Here is a 14,527-nt window from a genome sequence, read left to right on the forward strand (position 1 = left end):
CAAGTCACGTTGACTGTCGCCTCTTTTGTCTCACAAGCACACAGGGGGACATACTGAAGCTCATCCATCCCTAAGATACCATAACAGCATGGCTCGGAGTTTTGACAGACTCAGTTGGACCAAATCCTCCCTGAGCCACTATAACAGGGCTTTCCCCACTTTCAACAACACAATGCCAAAGAGTGTGAATCACTTATTTGTATCAGCATGTCGCAGGCCAACCACTTGCTCACCATATGCTGCTTTGTCTCTCTTCCCTAAGTCCCACTCCTCTTCACTCCTAACAATTTACCAGCCGCACACCTGGCTAATCAAACACTTTTCCCCCCAAATTTCATAAAAGAAATCGACCCACTGGGAGTTTTAATGTGTACAGTTCAAAATCCAAGCTCTCGTGGGGCGTGTGTGTGTGCCTGTGATAAGGAGTGAGAATGTGACTGTGAGAAATCAACCAGTGACAAAACAAGAAGTGCATTTTGAATCCTTATATGCTGGATTAAAAGCAGCATCTCAAATGCCAGAGAAAAAGTGCTCGTCTTCTAGTCTGCAGAGCAAAATCTTTGCATGGTTACATTTTCTGAAATGGGCATCCAGATGTTGAGCTGTGAAAAAGAGATGAATCACATGGGAGAAGTTATGAATGTAAGAAAGTCAAACAAAGGGATGCGCTACTAAAGCAAATTACAGCGTGCATGTGTGTTGCCTGCGCAAAATTACAAAGCAGGTCTGTCTGCATGTCCACGTTTATGAACCCAAATTTATTCTGTTTATCTTTTTGCACTTCTACAATCAGGTTAAGTGCTGATAAATGTCCCCCTCTCCTCCTCCTGCTCCTTGGCCCTCTGAATAAGGCCCACATCTGGTCTGGGTTGTTAGACTCATATTATCTCCTTATGCAGTACTAATCACGGCCATCCCAGCCGGGCTTCCAGGATAATGTTGGATCATACTGTTTTCATAGACTGGGAAAGAGAGTTCTGCTCCTGGTTTATTATGTCTCCTAACATCATAAAGAGAGATCTGCAGAACCTTTTCTGTAAAGAAAAGATCTACAAGATGTGACACATTTGATACAAATGCATTATTGTACAGTACCATGAAAAAGAAAGTACACCCCTCTTTAAGTAGGAAGGTTTAAATTTAATTAATTAAATTAAAACAACCTCAGATGAACAGAAAGAAATGAGACAAAACACAGAAGCAGTGTGTGAGAAACTAAGTATTGATGCAACACCCAAAGGAACCAAACTTTTCTGTAATAGCTGCTATTCATTTTCTGTATGACATTATCAGTGTCTCTCATCTTTGTGGAGGACTTGTGCTCCATACCGCTTTACAATGTTATTTCAGATCACTGAAGCATGCAGGTATTTGTTCATGCGGAGCTCTCTTTAGGTCTCATGACAGCATGTCAGTGGGATTAAAAGCTTGACTTTGACAGGACATTTGTATCATTTGGACTCTTTTCTTCTCCAGTCATTCTGCTGTAGCTTTGCTAGTGTGTTTGGGGTCACTCTTCAGTTGCATGAACCGGTTTCAGCCAAACTTTAGCTATTGCACCGATGGCCTCACATTTGAGTCTAGTTAAAGGATTTCATGCTTGATTCACTGAGTGCATGGTGCTCAGGTTCTGGGCAGCAAAACAAGCCCAAATCATCCTTCTTCTGCCGCTGTGTGTGCCAGTTGTTAAGAGGAGTTTGTGCTAATAGGTTTTATTCAGGTTTGAGCGTATGGGGATATGTGCATTGTGGCAAAATCCCAACTTTTATCTGTCAGAAGAAGGTCTTTTGGTTTGTTCTGTGTTGATACTCATGTTAAAGATAAGTTTGTCATGGCATTTAGACTTTTTCCAATTGTGCCATCACCAATTTTAACATTAAAACATGCTAACTCAGGCTTGTAGTGCTCAAGATGTAACTTTTAGGATTTTGACGTTTTTTTCCTGAGCATTGCTGGTTTTCAGAGAATTTGGACAAAATATGGTAAAATTATGGCTACTTTTCACAACATTTGGCAGGTTTATGGATAGGTAGGTACTTTATTCATCCATATAAGGAAAATTCACTCTGCCAACAGCTCAAAGTTTAACAGAATAGCACATATTAATTTTCATGATGAAATTTAGTGAAATTAGAATATCAATTATGATTTAGGAAGTCACTGTTGTACAGTCTAATGGTTGTGGGAACAAAGAATCCCCTCAACCTTTCAGTCCTGCACCACACAGATCTACCTCTAACTGCAGCTGCTCCTCTGTCTTGTCAGGGTGTTATGGAGGGGATGTTTAATATTTACCATAAGGCAGTGCAGTTTCCTCGTCCTCTGCTGCTCCACCACAGTTCTAGCAAGGCACCACAAAAAAATAAATAAATAAAACACAGGTCTTTTGCAGTACTGATGGGATCTCATGTTGGTCAAAACACAATGAAAAAGACAAAAAAAAATGCTGTAAACTGATTATTCAATGTATTCTCCTTGTCAAACGTCTATCAGTGCAGCTGATGGCTTGTTGAGTATTATTCAATATACGGTGGGACCATTAAAAATGCACAAGATGAAGTGTTCTACAGTGTAAATGTCTGTTTTGGTTCCATATTTCAGAGAAGAGCTACATGAAGATATTTGTTAGTCTCCATGTGCATTTTATCTTTCCATGATCACCAACATATCTGCAAGCTCCTGTGTACTTCTCAAGCTTGTGGAATTCAAATGGAATATCAGACACGATTGTTGCTTTTCTAAGAGAGTATGACTTGGACATAAAAAAAAAAAAACAGAGATCACAAGGGAAAAAAAATGCTGTTTTTACTACCGCTTATTTACTGTCTTTGTCTTTCTCTGGATATTGTAGCTAACAAAGTTGTATACTTTCTCCCTAACAATCCAGAATACATGATGAGAGACACGTCTAACAGATTTGCTAACTCAGCAAGGAGTTGACAGTAATTATTAGACTGTTTACATGACCCTACATGACAGAGGCTGTCATTTGCCCATCTTAGCTCACTGGTTAGTGATCTCAGACTGCATTGAAAGGATTCTGGATCAAGATGCCCCCAAACTGCAGTTCAGTTTGTTATCATGTTCAGAGCACTGCTATTCAGCCAGGATTTTGAAAGAAATGTAAAGCGACAAAGCAAATATTCTGTTCATTCACTTTATCATGTGTCAAAAGAAATCAAAATGGTGAACAAATACTCCCAGCTCGACAAGCTGGGTGCATTTAGGGATCTTGATAGAATGTATATGTCTCCGCTGAGAGATGCTTCTAAGTCCAGCAAACTGTGTATGAATAATGACAGACAACTCCAGCAGCTTGCTGTTAAATCAGCCAGCATCTACCTCTCACATCAGGGTGCTGACCTGGGTATTACATTCCAACAGCTTCTAGAGGCTGGAGGCAAGCGCACAAGCACCTGACCTGAAAGAGACAATCACTGCACGATGTTTGGTATGAAATGCACCTGCCTGCATCAGTGGAAATGCTGCACAAACTGGAGTTGCTTTCACTCAAACTGGTGATGTCCACCAGCTTGGTGAAGGGGCCTGGAGTTAATGACCTACCCATGGAGTTTTTCTCATTTTCAAATGATTCCCTACAGTACCAGTTGAGAAATGCTCACATTCAGAGGACATTTTCCCAAGTGACGCTGCTGAAGGATGACACAAGAAACCATATGGGAATGCAGCTCCTCTCGATCATCATGTGTATGTGCTCTGACCTGTGAAGGAATGGGCATACATAGTTGTACTATGTACACCTATGTACACATTGCAAACAACATAGTTGTTAGTGTTAAACATTTCTCGGTTCAACAGAAGGTGACTGATATACTGCACAAAGGTAAGATCCCTGTATTGTTCTATATGCAGTGTGTGTCCTGATCAGGGAGCCTATTTGTATTAACCTTTTTCTTTCTTTTGTGCTTAAATCATAGACTGTATATAAAAAGATGGACGGATCCTCCGTGACCTCACCCATAGTTTTCTGAAGAGCTGAACTGAAGCTCGGTGGGTGGTTCCTACCATCGACATCTTGTGTGTCGTCTCGCCCGTAAAATCCAAATTTGGGCAAAGAGATAGAGCTGAGAGGGGGACTGGGAGCGTCATGGTGGATGATTGACATCGAGCGAACTCCGAGCTGCCTATGGCTAAGAGCTAACCGAGCTAACTTGGAGTTAATAGGAGCTAACCAGCTAACGAAGGTAAGCGGGCTAAAGCTAAGTCACGTTGCTAATCGGCTAAAGACCGCGGTTGTACTATGTTCTTCTTACTTGAAGCGGGAGATCGGGCTCCTGTCAATCAAAATGACATGAAAAATGAAAGCAAATGACTAAATATGCCGAATTTTGAGATTAAATTACTTTTTAACGGGCAACTTAGAAAAAAATTCACTCCCCCCACAGTACTCATGAAAGTAAACCTGACCTATTAAACTGAAAATGGATTTTTGTACCAGGCTGTAAATATGTTTATTTCTGCTGTGAAGTTGGCCTTTTTAACATGGGAGTCTATGGGGATTCGCTCTGTTTTGAAGTCCCTAGTGGATGAGGAAGGAACTGCAGTCTTATCCGCTTCTGCATAGGCTTCACTTTTAACTGCCAGAGGTTGCCACTTGGCTTAAACATGTTCTTGCATGTAATAACGTTGCAGTTATAACGAGCACCTAGAGTGATTGAGATTTGTGCTGGGTTTGATTAGTTGGGCTGGCTTTATGTTGTATTTGGTGTCTGTGTTTGTGAATCAATAATGAGAGGGGATAGCCGACGTGTGAATATGTGACACAGAGGGAGGCCGACTAGTAAGGAGTGAGAACATGTTGACATGCTCCGACAGAATTTGGCCAAAGGTGAGTAAGCGACACAAGACAGCTTTTTTCCCCCAGCAGCATTGTGCAGAAGAAAGTATATTAGAACTTTTTACATTGTGCCAGGATCCCGTTGTGTTCAGAATCACACCTCTGTGTTATACTGCTTCTGCACTGAGGACTGCCAAATTACTGCCACTGCGGGGTGGGAGATTTGGACGCGCATGTGTTGCAGGTGCAAATAACATCTGGGAGGAAGAATGCCCACAAAAAGATAAGCAGACAGAAATAGATTCATTCCACCACATGCTTGGGAAAAAGTTCTTCTTTGATATAATAAAAATACTACATTTGAATACAATAATATATATTGACAATGTTATTTCAAATGAAGTGTGACACTTATAATATATTCTGACTGGGCCCTTCTACAACACAGATGAGTTTCAATGCATTAAATAGAAACAGTCAACAGCTGGCTGATGCAAGAGGAGCTTTGGCACATGGGGAGGAAAAACCCTTTTCACAACTGAAACAACAAAATTTCAGTGAATTTGGGAGGAGGGTGCAGAAAGCATGAATACTGCTCTGGTTATGTGCATGGCAATGAAGTCAAGGACAATAAGACAAAAGGATCTGATGACCTCTTATATCTGCATTAGTTGAGGCAAAGTCCAATGTCAATGATGAGAAGCATCAGCTTCATCCATACCATTCTTTCCTTTCGCCTTTCCTCTCATCTGCTCTCCTGTGTCCCACTTCATCCGTTTATTATCTGCGCTAACATCATCAATAAACTCTCCTTCCATGAAGAAATTGTGTTTTTCCTTCCACCTCTTGCTCATAACACAAACGCTCCCCACCATTCCCTGCTTCACCTGGATTCCATCAGAGAACTCTGCCAAGATCGTCTCTAAACTCGGTCACGGTGTCTGAGTATGCAGCACAACTGTAGTGCATAAAACATGTCAATATCAACTTCATGTGGAAAATCTCTGCAGTCCACTTGGGAAGAACAGGCATTTACTATAAACAATACTAAGCTCTGTTTCAAACACATCAATTTATAAAGCTGCTTCAATAAAGAACTCTCAAATATTTGCATCTGAAACCTCTTATGTGTGTTTTTAAGTAAACAAAATGCCGTAAATAGGCAGAGTGATTTGTTTGTTTTCCCTATCAGAGGCGATAAAGGGTTGTGACATGCTGGCTGCCCACTCCAAATTGGGCTGTAAGGAACCAATTAGTGCTGTGCAGAACGGTTAAAATTCTCATCCTAGCTGTGCCAATCATCATAATGCAATTTCAGCTGACAAATGAATGCAAATTTGTGGAGATAATTAATATAACTACTTAACTAATTAAGCTGACTCCCTCTTTTCTGTTGCACACAGTTTCTATGTGATTCCCCCTTTAAAAGAACAAAAACCAAAACCTAGAAATCAAATAAACAAAAACCTTTATCGCAGTATGTCTTACTAGTCCATGTTCTATCCAATTACAAAAACAGAGGAGGAAAAACAACAATAATGATGGAGACACAGTTGACGAAATCACAACTGAATCAAGAATGGTTGTACTGAATATGAGCACCCACAGGTCAAAGAAACTAAACATTTCCAATAGTAAAGCAGCTGCCTGCTGCTTCCTCTGAAGCTGATATACAGCATACAAAGAATCGAGATAAGAGGCCAAGTGGAGTGTATGTTTAAGACAGGGAGTTTGTAGAGGTGATTAAGGAGGAGAAAACACATCCTATTAGAAAGAAAAGCTGACAATGAATGGCAAGTGTTCAGGACAGATAATAAGAGCAATCGATAAATGTCAGAATGCTGGTGTGGAATTGCCTCAGAAAGATAAAGAATCATTATTTAAAGGACAACACAGCTAGCCAGAGTAAGTGACTACTACTCTGGTTAGAACAGCGTCTCCTCAACCTTCGCATGAGAGCAGATACATCATTGCCGACTTAATCTTTGTGAGAGTTTTATCTCAACAACAACCAGAAGTAAAGGAATTTAAAGGATATTTGCGTTGTCCTCACGATGAATTTTAACCTCAATCCTCTTACATTTCTTAGTGTTATGTAATATGCTGGCATTCTAACATGCGGAAGGTAATAGTAAAAACTGACACATTGACCTACAGACAAGTGACAAATTAAACTAATGCGAGGCCTGATGAAAAGTGTCTCGTAGAGCTTTTAAATGGAAATTGATCCCGCATGAAAGACAAAAACAGGCTGCTTGGAATGGAGGAAACGTTACGCTGTGCACAAACAGTTGTTTAAAAGTCCTTTTTTTTTTTTTAACTTTTAATTTACATTTTTAAACACATAAGTAAACAAAACATGTTACCAGAGACAAGTGACCAAAAAGGGAGAAAAAGAAAATTTTTTTATATATATATATATATATATATATATATATATATATACATACATACATACATATCGACACATAGTAAAACATACATAACATATATTTTCACAACACAGATAGATGCGCAGTGTGTGTACTTGTACTCACATCTATATGTATAAAAGAAGACAAGAAAAACAAAACAAAGAGATTCACCTCTGAATGGACATTTATAACCAGAGATGGTATATGGTTATTGAATACCTGATGATGTAAACTGTACAGGTTACTAAAAATCTTTTTAAAGGAGTGAAATTATGATTCATGTCCAGTTGTTTTTTTAAATATAAGTGCCATCTTGTAAGGAATATTCATATATTACACATGTCTGCTACTTTTTTCTTATCATTGGCTGTAAAGACAAACATTAAGGTCACATCTGATAGAAGAGAAAAAAATGAAAGTGGGAAAGGAGAATGAAAATGAACCCCCCCTTGTAAATATACTTGACAGCACTGCCAAAGAATCAAATGAACACTAGATCTTGAAGGTGGGCAGGGGTATTGATCCTGATGCACCTTATCTCACATTCAAACTCAAAGGAAGCTCATGAACATCTTTGCTAAGAGCATGATGTAAGATCTGCAAAATAACAATCTGGGCTTGTTATTTTGACTTTCGTATTCACAACCTGACCCCCTTTTTTGGTGCATTTATTAAACAGTATAACTTTAAAAACTCGTAGCTGTGATCCGATTTTGTTGAGTCACAGAAAGCAAGTTTTACCAGCTGCAACATAAACACATCCATTAACACATGATTCATTTACCATTTGTTAGAAACGTCTTTTCACGTGGTTATGTTGAGAAGAAATGGATCAACTGATGTTTTCTTCTATTCTATTCTATTCTACAGTCATTTGGCAGATGGTTTTATCCAAGGTGACTTACACATGATAAGTGATCAATCAACCATAGCAATAAAGCTAACATGCATGTCTTGAGGGTGGGAGGAAGCCACACAGAAAGAACCCACGCATACACAGTGAGAACCTTGCAAACTCCACTCAGAAAGGCCGTAGTAGTGACCACTATGTCACTGTAGCTTGTACCCAGGATCCCTTCATAGTCACAGTTCAAGTGAGACTTTTAGGGCATGCAACTAAAAATAAATAAATAAATAAAAGATATTCTTTCAGAAAATATTCTTTAATTTGATGACTGTGGAGTAAACTATTGAAAGTCTTTTCCAAACTCTTCCAAACTGGATCTGGGAATACATACAGCAGTATAATTCATCTTTATATTCAGCAAACCATCCAGGGATTCAGCGTGTGTCTTAAACATAGCACTGTGATCCTACTACAGAATAATGCTTTTAAGATTTAAATGTTTCATAGCAGGATAAAAGTGTTCACTGTGTTCATTTTCCCTGACCACTGTCTTAACGGACAAGTGGATCCGAACCGTGATAGAAACCCTAAGGTGTAACAAAGCCGCCAGATGCCCTCATCTGAAGGATCAAGGGTTCAGGTTGTAAATAAGCCTGCTATTGTTTTTATTATGAACATTGGGATGCAGGCTGTACACCTCAAAGCACATCGACAACAGCCTTGTAAGTTGCATGATCTTCAATATGAAGACCCAGGCTCATCTCATATTCAACAGGAGTGTTTTTTCAAGCTTCGACTGCTTCATGAATCCAGTGTGTCACTGCTGCTTCTTTCCTTTTAGTTCATATCTGTTCCTCAGTTAGGCTTATTCACCAAAACTGCTTGGTTAGGGTTAGAAAAAGATCACACTCTTGAAAATCACACCTACCCTTCCTGTGTGAAACATTTACAGTGAATGATGCCTGATGTGTTACAGTGGAAGAATGCTGAGTGAAACTAAACTCCATATTCGGGCTGCAACGCTCCCTCTGTATCTGTGTGAAACACTTTTTCCCCTTCACTGGCTGGAGGCAGCACCTCATCCTGCAACAGTCAGGGGGAGCGGATGGAGACAGACTGACAGACAGACAGACAGACTGAGCTAACTGCTACAGTTGTGTGGGAGCACTGTGTCCAATGATGACAACACATTCTTATCATAGCCACATAATGTTCTTGAAGTCGTACATCACATAACAGTCCCTGAAAAGCACCCACGGGCAAAAAATATTGAAACTTTTCCTGCCGTCTTTCAAACTGTATTAGTACTGTAGAGCTGTAGTCTTACTCTTCATAACCATAAATCCCTCCAGAAGGACAAATATTGAAAAAGAAGGAGCTCAGGGCAATTGAGTTAAACACTGAAATGTCTGAATGGTTGCTTTGTTTGAAAGACTAAAATACAACATCTGTCAAAGCATATCGTATAAGCCATTTTTAAAAGGTAAAACTCCACTTCAGCTGAAGTAAAAGAAGCAATGTGGATAGTACGATAAAAATATTTTCAGTTCTTAGTTTTGTTTCCTGACATTGAGTTGACCTGTTCTTCATCTTCACATTACATTTAGTCTGTGTAAACTTTGTAACTCAAATGACTCATTTGTATTTCACATCGTCAGTGCACCATCCACAACCTCAAACTGATGGCACATGCAGCAAGATACATCAAGGTTTATACAATCTGAATGTCAGTTTTGCATTAGAAAAAGGAAAAAGTCCCTTCAAAGTATGCTGATTTCCATTAGTACTCAACATTAAAGATCAAATAAAAGGGAGAATCAAATTAAACTTTGTTCAATAGAAAAGTGCAATAAAAAGAAGGGCAGAAGTGAATTAGTGGATGAATAAAGTCTGAAACTGAAGCCTGAGACTTAAATTTCTTGCTTGCAAAATAAATTCCACATACAAGTTGCTTTTAACAGTTCCACATTAATTCCTGTGTAAATAAAAATCTATTTTTATGTGACCATCAACTTCTTTGTTACTTTTGTGAGTACTGTTATTGTTTGCGCAACTGTGATGTGTTATTTAAATACAATGCCTTTAAATGCTGCATTATACTAAAAAGGACCCAAAATACAGCTTATGGAGCTTAAAGTACATGACAAGATGATGAGAGGTGGACAGAGAGGACAGACACACTGAAAACTGAAAGGTTGAGAAAATTTTTAGGGTTTTCTGGTTGAGTAGGATCTTAGACATAAAGAGAGAAAAGCTCATAAGGAAGAGATGATAACAGGGAATTGACTTTAATCTTTTACAAAGAAAAAAAAACAGCTAAAACTGACAGACAGACAAAATTTTCAGACAGGAATGAGCGCTAGTGCAGAAATACTTTAGAGGTGAGACCAGCAACTCTAAAGCTTTTGAACAAGCATCCTGCAGGTTTTCAATGTCTCCCTGCTGCAACACACCTGACTCAAATAATGGGTAGTTAGAAACCTTGTGCTAAGTTTGACAACAAGCGGTGGAAAACCATTTGATTTCAACTGTGTGTTTTGCTGCAGGTAAACACTGGTTCAACGGGTCTGGGAGTTGGTGATCCCTGCTGTTAGAGTCTTGACAGAATAATGACATGCAGGTGTACCAGGAGGTGGTCATTCAAGTGAGGGGGAGCCACAGGAAAGAGAGGAGGACAAGAAAAGAAGGGGGGAACGTTAAGAGGGCTCCCAACTGAATGAAATCATGTGGATATACCGAAGTGTCATCTTTGAAAAGAGCTGTTCAAAGTCTCTGAAAAGGAAAGAAGCTTCACTGCTTCCTTTATTATCTGCTATAGCACAGGAAACACTGGACCATCTGTTGTGAAAGAAACAGGAAAAGTCCATCCCACAATTCCTTGTGGCTGTAATAATAATAGTTGTGCTTCATTGCTTTCATGTATTCATACTTTCACAAAGGCTGACGGGTGAGTGTGAGCAGTCTATTACCAGTTCTCTCACTATTAAGGCTTTTCTTTACTGCTTTGAATGACTGCTGTTAATGATCCTTTAATGTGTTTTATCACTATCTAGCTTCTAAATTTGCTTAATCCAATACAGCATGGGAGGATGAAACCTATCCCAGCTGAGGTCAGGATAGAGGTGGGATGTCAGCAAAGGGGTCAACAAATAGAGACATCCACTCACTTTGCTTTGGGAGCATTTAGAAACACTAATTTATGTAAAATGCATGTCTTTGGAGTGTGTTTGGAAGCTGTAATATATGTATATGTAATATATGTGTATGTAATATAGAGAAAACTAACCTGGAGAAAGCACAGTCTCACTATTTGCTTGATATTTTTAATGTTGTACAAAGAGTCTGCCTGCCCAATAGTCATTGCTTGTCTTTTAAGGAGTCTATACTGCACATATTACAGAAAAGCTTAATGAAGCTTACAGCAAAGCTCCTGAAATTATTCCTTGAATGTGACATGGTCACACTGATAAAAATCAGGATTATTACCAAGAAGGGGAAGAGAGGAGGTTAACAAAGAGGTACTTGCTGCTATTACCAGATCACAGCAACCGGACTAAAACAGCTCATGTTAACTACAAGCAATCAATTTGGCCGTGTAAAAACAGGGTGGAACAATTATTCAAATTTAACAACACAGATGAGTGACAAGGGCAGACAGTCAAATCACAATGCTTAACATCAAACCCATATTTATAATCCGAAACCTCTGAAGAACAGACACGAAGTTTAATCAGAAAGGAGATTTGATTGCAAGACAATGTAAAGGGCAGCAATGCAGGCATATTTCTCTTTGCAGCTTCATGTAAGGGACTATGAGAGTTGCTTTGCTGATTTGCAGCATCAACCACGGCTGGTATTCATTGCCAACAGCTACGTAATAACTAAACCCAGACTGATAAACTACGCCGGCTTGTAAAACCTAATATCAACTGATACGTGCAAAGCTGACTATACTAAACCGACTTGTATTAGGTTTTGTCATTGACTGAGTAATATATTTATTGAAGAAAACACGTAAATGTTTGTTTCTTATTGAAGAGCAAATCTCAGTCATGATTTCTACCCTCCACCTTGGCAATATCTGTAACATTTTTTTTTTTTACAAGACAAGGAACAAGAATGTATTTTGCCAGCAGTGAAGACATTCTCATTCCTATCAAAGGCAGCCAAACCATCTGCCACCCTGCAGCGTGCACTGGCCAGGTAGTGCAGAATTGATGCAAGCTTATCATTTACTCTCAGGCTGCAACAAAAACTATATTTTAATTGACCATTTCTGCAACCTTTTTGTGCTGTGTGTGGATTGTAATATACACACACTGAATGACACTCAGGTAAAATGCATTATTTGTTGTGGAGGAGCAGCGCAAGGGAACTTTGGAAGCCATGGATTGACATTACTATGCAAAATTGTAGCTCAGAACATAATGAAGAGGATGACTTTTGCATCCATGTGTGTTATCAGCCAGCAGCCTCTGCCTTGCATTTGAAGGACTTCAAGCAGCGTGCTGGCTACAATATGCCACAAAGTGTCAGTACTTTAAATGTACTGTATTTTTATTGAAATAAGAAATCTTGGTTCATATTAAGTCATGCTGAGTGGTACTTAATCATTTCAGAACCATTTAAATTGGGATTAATCAGTAGGGTTTTGTGTATGAGAGGGCAGACTTTCAGAAGTTGTAATTTTATTGGGCAGATGATACTATATGTGGTCAGAATATAGCTTGGGGAGCAGGATAATATGTAAATGACAAGGCTTGAAGCCTATCCCTGTAGTCATTAGATGAGAGGCAGGGTAAATCCTGGACAGGTCGCCAGTCCTTCAAAGAGCCAACAGACTGAGACAAACCACCACTATCAATTTACCTAACATGCATGTCTTTCAACGGTAGAATGAAGCCACTACCGAGAGAGCCCATGCACATACAGAAACAAGGAATCTCCACACAGGAAGGTCTTGCTCAAACCCCTTCTCACCAAGCCAATGCTATAATCAGTAACCTTTTTTGCTGTGGGACAACAGTTCATCAATGTTCATTATTCATTCAAATTTATGACTTAATTTGTGGTTTTTACTCCATATATGACTATATTCTCTATTTTAACTTAACTTTGTATTTCTTTTTCTAGCCATAACAGCTGTGACTGAGTACTGTCCTGCACAAAACTGTCTGGTCTTTCTGCTCCTGAAGCAACATTTCTTTGAGGGTTTAGTAACTGTGCTGCTTTGATCTGTTGTCTCCACGATCGGTGAAAGCTTCAACAGAACCAGCTGTAAAACTTTCTGGTTCCAAACTGAGGTTGGGAGGCGGAAGCCAGGATTATTTCTGGATGAAGCAGCAACTAGCTTGGTGGTAAACTCATACACACGACTGCTTTAACTAGAGCAGTGTAGTGTTTGTTGCCAAAACCTATGGTAAAAACATTTATTGCTAAACAGTTTTGTGTTGTGGACCAACATAACTGATAGATTTGGGTCCATTATGTTATATTATAATTTGCTAAATGATACATGAATAAATAAAACAGCCCAAACTTTAAAAAAAAAAAAAAAAAAAAATCCAGAATTCATGAAACACGTTTTCAATCAGAACCCATTGTAATTTTAACTTTATTAAGGAAAAGCCATTTCTACACGATTAACTAAGGCAGGCAGGCATGAATGATTTTGTGCTTGAAAAGAAATTAAAATCTATGTAGAAGAACAAACAGAAATGCAGTTGAGAATAAACAGCTGATCAGGCAGTGTTAAAGAAAACTCTAAACTTGTGTTTTTCTTGGTGTTCTCTGAATGACATGCTCATCTAGTTTTCAGCTGCTCAAAATGTAAATTGCTCATTTCCTCTGCTGCAAGAAGCTTCAAACATTCCTTTAATTTCATAAAATAGAAAATAGTTTCCAAATTCTGCTTTCTATCCTGTCCATCTATGTCAGTTTATGGATGTTGATGGATGAGCAAATTCAATTTACAAGAATAACTTTTTTCTAAAACTAATACTCTTTTTATTTATGGTCCAAAATATTATGTTGGTTAAAAAAAAAAAAAATCTTGTGTGTGTGAGTGTTTCTTATTTAGGGAATAAACACTAATTTAGCTTCATGACAGTACAAGACAGTGCAATTATACTTCCATTCATTTCTTCGAGTTCTTAATGTGCACTTTTATTAACCCCTGGTAATAAAAAATGAATGAAAATTCAATTCACCCAAACACAACTCAAACACAAATGCACACATACACACAATACAGCTGAGCATGCAGGTGTCTGAACAGCTGTGAATAGAAACACACTTCTGACTACATTCTCTTTTGAACAAATCCAAGTGTTGGATTAAATCTAAATGTAATCATATTAATAAAACACATATTTATATTCAACTTGTTTGGCTTCTTATTAATATTCCTGTTGCTTTATTGCAGCAGGAACTAAAAGTCAAGTAAAATTAAAATAATTTCTGCAGTAA

This window comes from Telmatherina bonti (genome assembly GCF_933228915.1).
Source record: "Telmatherina bonti genome assembly, chromosome: 11".
Taxonomy (NCBI): domain Eukaryota; kingdom Metazoa; phylum Chordata; class Actinopteri; order Atheriniformes; family Telmatherinidae; genus Telmatherina; species Telmatherina bonti.